Here is a 14,820-nt window from a genome sequence, read left to right on the forward strand (position 1 = left end):
GCCCGAGACCAGGATCCCTGGAAAGACCGGAGGTGCAGGCTCAGCTGGAATCCTTCATCCCCAGCCTTCCGCAATCGACCAGCTTCCTTCCCTCCCTCTATTCCCTCTTTTCCCTAAGCAACCTTCCCAACCGGAGAAGCAATGGCCGCTAGAGACTGTGGTCTCTAGTTTACTGTCCCTAACCGATCCGCTCACGCCCGTTGCCCACGTGAGCAGTTGCCGAGGCAACCAGCATGCAGCCCCTCCTCCCAGCACCGCAGAGTGAGGCTGACCACTTTCGAAAACCCGTCTTCCCAGCACGCCTTTGCCTTTCGTGGTGGTCTCTAGAAGTTAGGCGGGTGTGGGGGTGGGGGAAGAAATGTTGCAGTTCCCAGAACGCCCCTCGCGGGATGGTCAGCTGAAGTAGGGAGCTCCGGGTGCAGCTCCTGGTACCTCTCGAAAGTTCGTGGTGGTGTGTGGGGGAGGGGAGGGAATTTGGTGTTTAGCGTGAACATGTGTTCACAATTCTTGTAGCTGGTTTCATGATTTGTGTTTGCCCTGGTCTCCGAGGTGCATCTATGTGCTGGGAGATGAACCTGGCTCAATGTTCACACTACGGGGTAGTTTGCTGTCCGTTGTAATGAGCATTTAGAGTATATATCTCAAGCCAGAGTACTACGGCGTCTGCTGTGAAACAGTCTCTCCTAGAAACGGCTGCATGAAAAAGACTAGATCAACGGCAATGTCGATGGGCATGTTAATGTTGATGGGCATGTTAGTGTCCCACCACTAGACAAAGGACTAAAGGCAGCTAAGACTCCTGGGAGAAGAATTAGCCTCCCCGAGGGATGCGCTCCCAATGCAGAATTGTCAGCCTTGAAAATCTATACATACAAACAACAAAATAGCAGGTTTATATATATTTGTACACACACATATATACAGACACACCTATGTAACAATAACAATCTAAAAGATAAAAATTAAGGAAACCTAGCCAGAGCCCAGGGGTAGTAGGGCACACCTTCAATCTCAGCACTCAGAGGCAGAGGCAAGAGGATCCTGTGAGTTTGAGATCAGCTTGGTCTATACAGACACTTCCAGGACAGCCAGGGCTACATAGGTAGACCCTGTCTCAAAGAACCAAAAACAAAACAAACAATAACAACAACAACCCCCACCCCCCTAAGCAAACTAGTCAAGAAGGAAGATGTTTTCAGATTAGTTCCAGCTTGACTTTTTATTTCCTGCAGCCAACATGCATATCCTCAGAAAGCTCTAGTTCTGGTAAGCAGCCAAGTCGAAAGACATAGTTTGTGTTGGGGCCTCCCCGACTAGTAACACATAAGTGAAAGACCCTCAGAGAGGACCTTTCCTCTCTGATTCCTCTCTGATGAAGACCCCAGAACCAGGACACTCCAAGACCAGGCCACAGGATGCAATTAGCAAGAGGTTTATTGAGTAAACACAGGTACCTGCGGGCAGCAAGTCTTTCGAAGGACTTGCGCGCCTGCAGACTGGGGGGAGGTCTTTTTATAGGGAAGAGCAAAAAGCAAGTTTACAGAAGCAAAAGCGTGGTTATCGGAATGAGGCGGGGGCATGAATGGTTTCCTCTCTCAGCATGGATGCCTGGCAACAGTCATCCTGTTCCTATCTTATAGCTAACCTGCTTTGTTGATATCCTATCTTATTGACATCTTGCCTTGCAGTCTTCCTATCTCTATCTCCTGCTCTCTCAGGCACATGGGATGTTCTTACGGGAGCAGGCTGGCTGCTGATCCGGAGAGTTTTTTTTTTTTTAAAGCAAACAGGACGTTCCCCCGGGAGCATGCTAGCTGCGGGTTTTGAGGAGGGGGTCTATAGGGTCTTTCATAAGGAGGTAGCTCACATCCGCCACTGGAAATCTCACTAAGTAACCCACATATTCTAGAAAAAGCTTGTCCACCTATGTACCTGTTCAAACTCAGTTTTTGTTTGTTTGTTTTGCTTTTTAATTCTTTTTGAGATAGGGTTCTGGAGGCCAAAAGAGGCCAAAGGTCAGAGAGTTTGGGACTTGTTTTTAGTTCATTCTAGGTTATTGTACTTCTAACTCAAACAAAGGTCCCACTTAGTTGTCAATCAGAGTTCAGCTCTCTCAAGGCTATTGTCAACAGGTGTGGGCAAGTTGCTAGACCCTGGGCTCCTGAATAGGGAAGTAGTTGGTTCCTGCCTAAAAAAAAAGTCTAAGGATCCAACTAAGCTCCAGTTCCCTTTATGGAAATAACTTGGGATTCCCCCAAGGAATGGTTTGCCTATAGAGTGTTTGGTTGGTCTAAGGCAGGAGTCTACAGCATGAGCAATGAATGTAAGGCTGTGACTTTGAATTTGTATGTTAATACAGTCTTTTGTCTTACTTTTGTATGTTAATACAGTCTTTGGGGTCAGGGGTATATTAGCCAGTTGGAAATTAAACACGGAAAATTTTTCAGTACTCACTGAAATTCCCTCCAGATACTATCCTATATGTTTTGCTTTTTATTATTTTCATTCGCGTCTTCGCGTTCTTTACTATATTTCTAAACCATCACTTCTCCACTCTGGAAGAGGGTATTTTTGTCAAGGCTGGCCCCCAACACAGGGTCTTACTGTGTCGCACTGCTTGGCCTGGAACTCACTGTGTAGACCAGGCTGGTCTTGAATTCACTCTGCATCTCAGGTGTGGGACTTGTTGGACCCTGGAGTACAATTACTGAGGAGGAGTTGACCCAAGAGACCACTCTCACACCGCAGTTGATATAAAAGCATGAGGATTTTTATTAATTCTGTCACAACAGGGTCTTTCAGCATTTGAGAAGCCAAAAAGATCCTGAATAGCTGGCACAGGCTACTTTTAAAGCAAAAAGCCACAGAAACAAGGGGGAAGTCTGGGGGTTGTTCTTTAACTATTATGATAGGCTTATTCAAAGGGATATTACCAATAATTGGCTGGAGAGCGGTTGCCAGATCAGATGAGGTAAGAGGGAACAATTGAGGGTTACTTTGCCCCTTTCCTAGGGACTGAGTCAAAACACCAGGAACTGAGTCAACATCTTAAGGGTTATCTTGCCCCAATTTCAGGAACAGAGCTCTATTTGGAGAACACTCACAAAGGACTCAGGGAGATGGAAAGTTCCCAACATTTCAGTCTGTGCATGTGTAGTTGTTAGGTCCTTGGTTCCCAGGGGAGGGGGGAGCATTACTGCAGAGAGGCCTCAGCTTAAAGTTCTACATTATTCTAATACTAATAATTTTTTTAAAAAAGAATACAGTACTGATTTTATTTATCAGCCAAGGTCAGACTTTAGCACCACAAATAGTTGGGGGCGGGGTCAGGAGTTTGGGGAATGGAAGGGGGCAGCGATGCAACAGGAAGTAGGAGATTTCTAAAAGCTGCCTGAGGCCAGAGGTCATTAGGAAGATGGAAGAATTTTCTTTTGGTGGTTTAATCTAATTCGAAGATGGAGGATGCTGGAAACAAGGAGAGTTTCTCTGTATAGCAGTCCTGTCTTTCCTGGAACTCACTTGGGCCTTGTCAATGAAATCTGCCTGCCTCTGCTTCCGAGTGCTGGGATTAAAAGCGTGTGCCACGACCACCCGGCTAGGATTCCTGAACTCCTAATGTTTGGTTGTGGGTCTGCATATGTTTCCAACAGTTGCTAGAAGAAGCCTCTCCGATGACAACTGGGCTAGGCACCAATCGATGTGTATAGCAGAATACATTGACTTTTTTTCCTCACCAGCCATGTCTGGTTCTATTTTTGGTCTCTGGGTGATGCAGCCTGTGGGTCCTGGTGTTCAGGCAATGTCTGGGTGGACTCACTCTCCTGGCATGGATTTTAGGATAGACTAGTCATTAGTTGGTCATTCCCTCAGTCTCTAGGGACCACCATTATCCCAGCAAATGCACAGGCTGTCCGTCGAAGTTTATGTGGCTCGGTTGGTGTCCCACTCCCTCCACTTGAAGCCTTGCCTGGTCACAGGAGATGGCCAGTTCAGTGTTATTGCTAGGACTGTCTTAGCTGGGGTCATCTTGTGAGATTTCCTTGTGCTAGGTTTTTACCTGTCCCTGAAATGCTCCCGCTTCCAGGAGTCTCTTTCAGTACTCTTCCCCTCTGTCCATGATCACTCATGTTCCTGTCCCCATCTGCCCTCAGTTCACTCACGAAATCTCTTCTAATCTCCCTTCCCAAAGAGATCTGGGCATCTCCCTGTGAACCCTCTGTGTTATCTAGTCTCTCTGGGTCTGCGGATTGTAGCATAGTTATCTTTTATTTGTATAGCTAGTAACCACTACTGAGTACATATGATATTTTATCTTTCTCAGTCTGGCTTACCTCACTTGGGATGGTGTCCTTGTTTGTTTGTTTGTTTGTTTGTTTTTGGTTTTTCAAGACAAGGTTTCTCTGTGGCTTTGGAGCCTGTCCTGGAACTAGCTCTGTAGACCAGGCTGGTCTCCAACTCACAGAGATCCTCCTGCCTCTGCCTCCCGAGTGCTGGGATTAAAGGCGTGCGCCACCACCGCCCGGCTGGTGTCCTTGTTTTTAATAGTTGAGTTATACTCCGTTATGTAAATGTACCAGACCTTATTCATCCATTCCTCAGTTGAGGGACATCTAGGTTGCTTCCAGGTTCCGGCTAGTACAAATAAAGCTGCTTTGAACATAGTTGAGCAAGTATAAGTGTCCTTATGGTATGACTGAGCATCCTTTGAGTATATGCCCAAGAGTGGTATATCTGGGTCTTGAAGTACATTGGTCTGCCTTTTTTTTTCTCTTTTTTGTTTTTTTAAGGCCTGGTTTCTCTAGCTTTGGACTCTGTCCTGGAACTTGCTCTGTAGACCAGGGTGGTCTCAAAGAGATCCACGTGCCTCTGCCTCCAGAGTGTTGGCATTAAAGGCATGTGCCACCATAGCCCAGCTTCTTTTTGTTTTGAAACGGGGTTTCTGTAGCCCTGGCTGTCCAGAAACTGAGAGATGCACCTGCTTCTGCCTGGATATCCCTGAGCCTGAGATAAATGCACAAACCATCATCACCTCTAAACTTTAGTGAGCTTTTAGCTTTTTGTCCTCCAGGTTGAAAATAGAGTAGTGCTTGTGAAGTTATATGAAGATGAAGTGAAGACAAGGACTGTGCTTAGTCTGTTATCTTTTAGTTTTTCTGTATTTAGCTATTTTTCTGTAGTTTCTTTGTTCCCATAATTAAATTGTTGGATGTTTATTATTGAGTGTCAGCAATGAAAGGGAAAGAGACCTCACTCTTGTGGAGTTCAAAATCAGATGGTGTCAGCTCACAGAAAGAACCTCATAGAAAGCTGAAATTGGCAGGTAGAAATGAGGCAGTATGTGGTTGATTTAGCTGGAAAGGGATTCCAACAAAGTAACACTTGAACTGAGACTGAGGGAGTAAGGTATAAGAATTGAAGTGGAATTTGAACCAAGGACTGAGGGAAAGCAACCTTTGGGGTAAGAGTTACCAGTGGAGAAAGATACAGACTTCTTCCCCACAAAAGTCAACTAGTTTTCTGTTGCCTTTGTCACTTTCTTCCTATTGCTTTGTTTGTATCTCATCTTGTGCTTTTGGTTTTGTTCTGTCTGCTAAACTTGTCCTGAGGCTCATGGTGATCCTCCTACATTTGCTGCCCAAGTGCTAAGATTGCAATTAGAACATTTTTCTTTCCTTAAAATAGCCTCTCTGGGGACTCACAAGTTGTGCACGCCTTTAATCCCAGCACTTGGAGACAGAGGCAGGTGGAACACTGAATTTGAGGCCAGCCTGAAGAGAATGAGTTTCAGGACAGCCAGGGCCATTACACAGAGAAACCCTGTCCTGAAAGATAGAATTTTTAAAAAAGGAATCTCCTAGCAGTATGATTAAAATTGTGTTGCCAACAAGCCTGCTTTTCCTGTTGGCTCCCTCATTTCCCCCAACCATTGCTTCCCTGTTTCATAAGTCAGACATCAAATGATGCCCCCTTGAGAATTCACCATGGCAGTCATATACAGTGTATGTAACAGTTGAACAGCACAAGATGTCTAGTCAACTGAGCACATCCTTTGCAAAGCCCCCTGCAATGCAGAAAAGACCAAAAAAGATACCAAAAGAGGACGATTGTAAATCAAACGAGAAAGCACGAGGTGCTGAGACTCCAAAACCCACTCCTAGGAAGGTACCAGTTCCTCCTCTACCAGATCATCTGCCCCCAGTGAACCTGATTCACCGAGATGTTTTTGCAGGCATGGTACAAGAAGGTGAAGCTGAGAAGCAAAGGCCAGCTGATTTAGAGAACATTCCTGACACACCAAAAGAGGCCAGGGTGAAGACATGTTGGAAAAGAGTAAAGACAGAGATGGAAGAGGAACAAGAGCCTTGTCTTCAGGTGATATAGGTCCTCTTGAAGTGGTCCCTGTACCTGAGGAGCAGATGCCTGCCCTTACTGAACCTCCTGTCCTCTGTGGAGAAGTCAGCAAGACCGTTGTGACGACAACTGCCTCTGAGGCAGTGTTGGCGTCTTGGGCCAGAATTGCAGCCAATGCTAGGAAGAACGAGGTCCTGCAGTCCATTACTACACCCGAGACCTATGGGGAACTGTGGTGTGTGGTCCATGGGAGAAGCCTTCCTGCAGACTCAAGTGGCTGGGTTCAGCTGCAGTTCCACACTGGACAAGCCTGGGTACCTGAGAAGGGGAAAGTGATTGCCCTCTTCCTGCTGCCAGCCTGCATCTTTCTACCCCACACCTGGAGGACAACGTGTGTTCACAGGAACAGGGTCCTAAATAAGAGCCTCCAAGGATAAAGGGAATCTCAGGTGTGGGTAGCTGCTGTCATTACCTACTCCTGTGGAATGAGGTACGGAACTGCAGCCAAGACTGAGACTGATGGAAATTCACATCTATGCCCTTGAAGGTGCCCGCATCAGCCAGGAGCTATGAGACCTTGTTTGTTGGTTGTTGCTGTAGTACCAGCAGCTTGTAAAAAAAAGTCAGTGAAGCTACCAAAACACAACAGGTCCACCTCTTTGTTGTGAGGACTGCATACTCTTAAGTGACTATGCCTTTTACTATTGTATGAAAATAAGGTTTTGCTGGGGTGGGAATTGGCATCTCCAGATATAGTACTTGCTTGTACCACCACTGCCACAATGGGGTCATAGGCAGTTCTGTGGTCCCCTGTAAAGATTTAGCTTATGACTGTAGCCTCTGCATGCCCCCTTTCCTGGGTTATATTATGTTGTTAGTGTGTAGTGCTTAGGTTTGTTTTTTGTTGTTGCCATATTAAACCAAATCTGTTTTTTTGCTTTTGAAAAAAACCCGTAGATTGACAACCTGATTCTAACATTTATGAGATTCCAAACGACCAAGAAGAGCCAAATTGTTCCTGAAAGAGAACAAGGTAAGAGGACTTGTGTTCTCAGTGTTAAGGCAGGTTATAAAGCTCCATAACCCAAATAAAATGTGGGATTGGTACCCAGGAAATAATGAGGTCGGTGCAAGGAGGATTAAATATGCCTCTTGACTCAATAGGCGAGCAGGCGGCACTAAAACCCACGGAGAGTGTAAGAAGAGCCAACACGCACACCGTGTGTGTGTCCCTCCTCCCAAATCATTTCAGAAACTATGAAAGGAAGCATTATTCAACTAGGAGGCCTGGGCACTTGCTACAAGGGGAGAGAAATTGAACCCCTTATCTACGAAAAATAAATCAACTTTCTATCAACCATATAGGGCCTGATAGTAGTGGCGCACACCTTTAATCCCAGCACTGGGGGGCAGAGGCAGGCGGATCTCTGTGAGTTCGAGGCCAGCCTGGTCTACTGAGCGAGTTCCAGGACAGCCAGGACTCTTACATAGAGAAACTCTGTCTCGAAAACCAAAAAGAGCCCATACCGAGACTTAAAAGGTCAGTCAAGAGAATAGCATCTTGATGGCTTATTAGATGAGATATAGGAAGACGACTATATTGCTGAGAAAACTAACTGCAGAATTAGAATAAGAAGGCCTGCTGGCCTTTGCAATTCATGAGTGACTGGAGGCCTCATCAAGAATACATAAACAACAAATTGCAAATAGACAATTGTGGGAGACGTACTGTTCCCTGGATCAGTTCACCCACCCTGTTGCGCTTGGCTTCTCCTGCTGTTCTGATCTGTCAAATACTACCTCTGCAAGGAGTTATTGCTCCATTGTTTCTGTGTTCTGAACATTCTGACTTTGCTGCATTCTGCCTGACCATTAGACCATGGTTAGGTGGCTTAGGAAGTTGTTTAGTTACCCATATACACACGAAGAACTTGTTACCTAGTAAGTTGCCTAGTTACCCATATATACAAGGAGAAGTTCTTCGTTTCCTTACCCTGTATTTACCTGCATTATTCCCTCGAATAAACAGGACTTGATCAGAATACTGTCGTGTCTACATCTCTTGTGACTCTTGTCCCATCCCATTCCCACTTGCCCTCTAGAGTCTCCGTTGACTTACCCGCAGGCGGGGCAGAAAATTGTTATGATTTGGATCTTAAATGTCCTCCCTGTTGAAGGCTTGGTTGTCTGTGGTGGTGGGGAAATGGTAGACCTTTTGGGACTTATGGTCTTGTGGATGACCTGAGGGACATGCTCTTGACCCCTTGGGACCCCCTGCTCCTTCCTTTCTGCTTCCCAGTCACCAAGAAGTGGACCAGTTTGCTCTGTCACAGACTCATCATCCCAATGCCACAAACCAAAGCATCTGAACCCTCTGGAACTGTGCGGGACCATGGGTGGCATGGAAACTTCAGGAGCTGTGCCATCAAAGCCTCTTCCCTTATGTTCCTATTTCAGGTATTTTTGTCTGTTACAGAAACCTAATGCAACAACCATATAGAGATGGGCAAAGGACACAGCCGCATTAAAAATTAGGGACCTGAAAGAAAACCATCAAAAGATCCTCTACAAGCTGCCAGCGTGTTTGTTGGTCATAAGGAATGCCCACTTGTAGGTATATAAACACTAGAGGAATTGGTTTCTGGAAAGAACCTAGGTATCTACCAGGAAGGATACTGGACAGATTGTGGTGCATTCATTCATGAACTTGTGCACAGCAGTGAGATGAACAAGATGCAGGCACTTGGGTGACCTGGCTATGGATGTTGTGACGCAGACAAAATATGATAAAAAAAAAACATATACAGGCAACATAATCCCATTCATTCAAAGTTCAAAAGCAGGCAACCCCAAGCTATGCTGTGTAGAGGTCTGTGTGCAGGGGGGAAAGCAAGAAAGCTAGGGGGAGCTAGGAAAGGGTACTCCACATGGATGTCAGATCTCAGCCCCTCTAGCTGCCCCTCAGGAATCAGACTCCTCCTGGGCAGCTGATAGGCCTCTGCTGTGAACATTGTTAGCGTCACACTCAGGCCTGGGGAGGCGAGGAGTGGGGAGAAACAAGCCCAGCTGCTTCCCCAGCTCCAAGAGTAACTTATAAATTTGTGGGACTCCCAAGCACCTCATTCCTTGGCGTGTAGGTTAAGCCAGACTAAATCACATGGTGTGGAACCTACTGCAGGTCCCTCCAAACCTGTGAAAATAGGGAGATGTTCTTTGTTCACAGGATTTCTCAGAATACTCCCCCTTTCCTTCGGGTCCCTGTCATGCACACAGCAGCTAATCCTCTCAGCTCTCTGAGCCATCTTGCCTCATGAGAATCTGCTCCAAGCATTGTCTTTCCTGATACTCTCCATCCCACCTCAGGGCCATAACACACCCCAGTCAGCCACAGGCTTTTTCTCCTAAGCTCACTGGAAAGGGCAAGTCTGTGTTAGCTTCATTCTCTATGTACCAACTGAATAGGATACCTGTCGTAAGAGGCCAGTGGACCACTGATGAGGGGGTGTGTGATGGAACTGGCCACCTAAACAATCATATGGTGGTGTTACCTATTCCCATATGTGTGTGTGTGTGTGTGTGTGTGTGTGTGTGTATGTGTGGTGTGTCTGTGACAGGGTCTCACTATGTATGTAGCCCTGGCTGTCCTCAAGCTCAGAGATCTCTCTTACTCCCTAGTGCTGAGAATAAATGTGCGTGCCAAGCCCAGCCTATATGCTATTTTTTTCCCTTCACTGTTCTTATGAATACCTGTTCTGTATTTGTTGAACTGTATTTTTTATATGCCATATTTCATGACATAGGTGCCAAGGTAAAGGTAGTTCCTTGGCTATTGTACCATGCAGAAGGACTGCCCAGCACTTTCACAGCCCTAGGACTTTCTGGTTTCTGGCCCATCTCCCTGTGCCATCCTCAGGCTCCCTGAGCTTCCACTACCGCAGTTCCTGAGGGACTGGGAGGGACTACTGTCCTCATCTTTGTCTCTAAGGTGCTGTTATCCCTGAAGACACCCCCCCCCACACACACACGCACAGCCAAAGTCCCTGCCGTGACTAGTGTTGACTGCCAGTTTGGCAGGCTCTGGAATAATGTAGGAGGTGAGCATCTAGGAACATCTTCGAGGAATTGTTTTGATGTGTTAGCCTGTGGGCAAGCCTATGAAGGACTCTTTTGATTAGGTTGAGGCAGGAAGAGCCATCCTAATAGTGAAATTAGGTCCTGGACAGTAGAGAAGCAAGCCAGTACAGACATTCATCATTCTTTGCTTCCTGACTGTGGATACAATTTGACCAAGCTGCCTGAAGCACCTGCTGGCAGGACTCCCCCCCCCCCCCCCCCCATGATAGACTGTGAACCAAAAGAAATCCTCTCTTCCTTGAGTTTTGGTTTTGTTGTTAGGATACTTTATTACAGCAATAACAAAGAGTCCCTTTCTGTACCCCTCCCTGAACTACCCAGTCCGACCCTGCTGGGCACAGGCCATTGTCTGTCTTTTCCTCTCTAGGTATAACGTTGCTGTCTTGGAGTAGAATTTACCTTGACTCTGCTATCCGTGTCAACAAATTGAGCAGACTACCGCCAGAGCCATTACCATTATTACGATAATGGTAATGGAGCTACCCAGAACTCCCTAGGAGGAGGAAGGAGGGGAGGGTCATAGAACCCTTACCCGGGATTGCAACAATTCTTGCTCCTGCTCTGCCCTAGATTAAGTGACAGTGGGCCACGCTAGAGTACCTACAAATTGGGTTAACCTTAAGGGGGACACAGCTCCCATAAATTCTTCATCCATCATGGGGCGGAATTCTGAAGGAACGTCGTAGCTGTTTGGGGGTCACTCACCACCCTGTAAATTACCTTTCACCTCTGTTCTCATTCACCGAGTTGCACTTCGGTGAATCATGACTTTAGTCTGTCACTGGTGCCGTCTGAGGCGAACAGTCACTTGTTTACATCTGCCTTGGAAAAGGGAAGCCAACAGCCTGCTTTGTGGTACCTGCATTCTGGCATGTGCCGTTAGAACTGTGGATGAGGCCCAAGACTGTAACTGGACAAAAGGGATATTTTAAGCCCCTTCAAACCTAACATCTTGTTCACTGACTCTAAGTCCAGCAGAGAAATCCTTGGGGAAAACTTAGGGTTTTGGGGGTGCTTGTGTATGCAAAATGGGCTTCATGGGAGCCCAATAGGCTCTGTGCTTGCCAGTTTCCCACAGTACTTCTGGGGTTGTGTGCTGGTTGGCTTTTAACTAGAGCCCTTGTGTGGATGGATGCTCCACCCTCTTCCTACAAGCAGGGTCCTTCGGGAATGTGACATTGGTAGCTTAGAGCTTTGGTAGGTCAGTTGTCAGCAAGCCTGGGCTGCAAGGTCAGGCAAACACAGGAGATTAAGCTCCCCCCCCCCCCCCCCACAGCAGCACAGTAGAGGCCAACAAAGGTTCAGGGCCCGATGCAGGTGGAGCCCCCTTTCCAGCGAGGTTTGCTGGCCCTGTTCTCAGGCAAGTCTGCTGTCAGGGCAGACTTTCAAGGGCAAAGAGTCTGAAGCACGCTGAGGAGCTTCCCTGCAACATTCCCCAAAGTTCCTGCTGGAACCGGGTCCCTCCAGATTCTTTAGACCTTCTGAATTGGTCCCCTGTTCAGGGACTTGTGAGTTCCCTCAATTTTGACTCGAGCCACGAAAGTCGGGGCTTTGTCCATCAGTGAACCACGTCATTAAAAGAAATCAGGACTCTTCAGAGAATATGCTATTTTCTTGGCTTGAGGTAGGAAAATAACTTAATGCTATCAATGCAGATCCTGAGTTTGCAGAGAGGCCATATGAACAATTTGCTCGTATGGAGCAGCCATCTCTGGTGAATGCTCTCTCACTTGCGAGGCCAAGGAGAAAATGTGCTGCAGCCTTCGTATGGGAAGTGAGGCAGTGAGGGCGGAGGAAGAGCTTTAGAGATGAGGGCTCAGGAGGCAGGCAGGCCAGAGGTGAAGGGGTTAAAAGACTGGACAAGGATGGATGAGCCCAGAGCCCATGTGAGAGACAGGAGGAGAAGCAGAAGCTGACAGAGGTGTGCCAGAACACCCTTGAGCTGGCGACCAGTCGACTTGGCAGCCAGGGACCCAGTGAGAACCGGAAGTCATTCTACAACTGACCTGGAGACTCAAGGACGGAAGGGCATCATTAACCCTTCAGAAGATTTGGGATGTGTTAGAGCAGCAGTAGATTGCTTGAGACCCTAAGGTCATAGCTTTTTTTTTAAATGTATGGGCTATGTCTTGAGGCAGGCCCTGCAAAGAGAACTTGGGAGGACAGCAGACTCATTGAGGAGAGAGGAGCTGACCCTGGACCCTGGATGACCAATGGCTGCTACCTCCTGGAGGAAGACCAGAATCTGAGACCAAGCAGGATTGATTGGTTTTGCCGTCTGTCACCATGGGAGACCCCAAGAGACAAAATCTAGAGGAATATGCCATAAAAGGGCATGCGCTTGGGTTAGCAAGCAAGGAGCAAGTGAGAACAGGGAAAACATTGAGATCACCAGTGATGGTCTGCCCTGTGGGAAAGGGGTTGAGGCTTTCCGGCTTTCTGCCAGGAGCGACCACTAACGCTGAACAGCAGCTGAGTCATTCGCGAGGTGCTGCTCACGCCTAGGCAGTCTGAGGAAGCATAGGGGGAGAGATTTCCTTAGACAGTGAGAACTGTGTTGCACCAACAGCAATCTCAAAAGACCAGGACCATTCCAAGTGGACGACAGCCAGGGTCCAGAGCCGTGCTGAGCCTTCTAGGCTGGAGGAGAATTTCTCTCAGGGTTGAAGAAACCTGACAGGTATGCAGATGGGTGGGGATGGAAATATGAGATTTCAAATATTTTGGTGACAGTTGATCCAGCTATCTCCAGGGCAGCCCCAGGAACACAGCAAGGGTACAGAGCACTTGGAGGAGAAGCTGCTCAGTGAGGTCCCGTCTCTCTTCCTTATCAACTTTCCTCCAGCTCAAAGACCAGAGCATTCCTGCTGAGAGGTCTTGGCACCTCAGAAAAAGGTGTCTGGGGATGGGTTTCCGGAGAAGTCCAGCAGCTAGAGATGGAGGGTTTTCTGTGTGCTGAGTGGGAGGAGTTCCAGGATCATCCTAGGAACTGTTGTAGATTGTCTCTGGAGAGCACCGTGGGCAGAAGGACCCCACACTGCAGGAGTAACCTAATAACCTTTCCACTGGTCAGTGGCCAGTGAGGAAGTGGTCCCCTGCTCTTTAACAGACCCCTGGGCTTCCACCTTAAAACTTTTGCTTCCTATGTGGAGTCTAGGTTTTAAGAAAGGGACATGACAGCGAAGGGTAAGGTATTGGGAAGCAGAAGGTAACCAATTTGTGAGGTAAGAAAGCACAAATATGACAAACAAGTACATTAGACACATGTATGAAAATGTCACAACAAAACCCATTACTTTGTACAATTAATATTTTGCCAATAAAATACTTTCATTTTTCATTTCTTTGGGCTTTAACCTATAAAGGAATGACATTTGTCTTTTTGTTTTTTATTTTTTGGACCTGAATTTCAGCCTGGGAAATTTATGAGAGAGGGAGGACACTTCTATGCTAACTGTTTTTATTGTATTGTGGTAATTATTACAATTTCACGTCTTTGTAGAACTCTGAGCCAAATTATTTAGACTTTGAGATTGGACCTAATTTAGGGGCATCAAACAAGGGGAGATTTGGTTCAATGTGCTCTTACAAATAACATGGGCTTCTAACCTATTCCAAGGCCCAGGTGGGAAGAATCTTAACTGTTTAGGAATCCCTAAGCAGGAGCCTTATGGGGCAGCCTCTGCTCTGTGGGGAAGAGTTGAGACTGCCCAGAAAACTTTTCAATCCCTACACCGACCCAACTCTGCTCAGTGAGTAACACCAATATGAATGACGCTTGAGTTTTCAAGAAGTGGGTAGTGTCAGTTTCGCGCTTCCGGGTCCTTTAGCGCTTCTGGGTCCTGTCTTAACAGACAGCCCACATGGTACCTTCTCCACACTGGGCTGAAGCAGAGCAAGGCGGCCAACTTGTGAAGCCCCCCCCCCCCCCACCCCTGCCATCATCCCCAAGTGCTGCGCTCAGCTGGGGGTTCAGCTCTCCTGATTTCTGGCAGACCTGAACCAGGACTCCCTGATACCCATTTTCTCTTCTGGATACAAACCCTAAACTATCATCAGGAAACCATTTTCAAGTGCCTACTGCCTGCCCATTCTGGAAGAACATGTTCTGATAGTGAAGACCGTGGAAAGCAAGAAGGGGGACGCAAAAGCCAGTACCAGCTGTCACCAGCCCTGCCCAGGTCTCCCCTCATCCAGCTCTTTGTGAGCCTGTGGCCCAAGCAGCTAGTGCGACAGGACGCAGGTTAAGCGTTATTGGTCCCCAGTTTAGAGACCTGAAGTTCTCTGCGGAGTAGGATTCTCTCTTTCTCATCCCCGCCAACTTCCCTGTCAGCT

At 47.2% G+C, this 14,820-nt stretch overlaps 1 pseudogene; it reads left to right on the forward strand.

Annotated features, from left to right (window-relative positions):
- Positions 1-6,024: 6,024 nt before the first annotated feature.
- Positions 6,025-6,788, forward strand: LOC121445619 (annotated as a pseudogene).
- Positions 6,789-14,820: the final 8,032 nt, after the last annotated feature.

The sequence above is a fragment of the Microtus oregoni genome, unplaced genomic scaffold, assembly GCF_018167655.1.
Source record: "Microtus oregoni isolate MIOR12 unplaced genomic scaffold, Mior012 000229F_ref0000137, whole genome shotgun sequence".
In the NCBI taxonomy this organism is placed as follows: Eukaryota; Metazoa; Chordata; class Mammalia; order Rodentia; family Cricetidae; genus Microtus; species Microtus oregoni.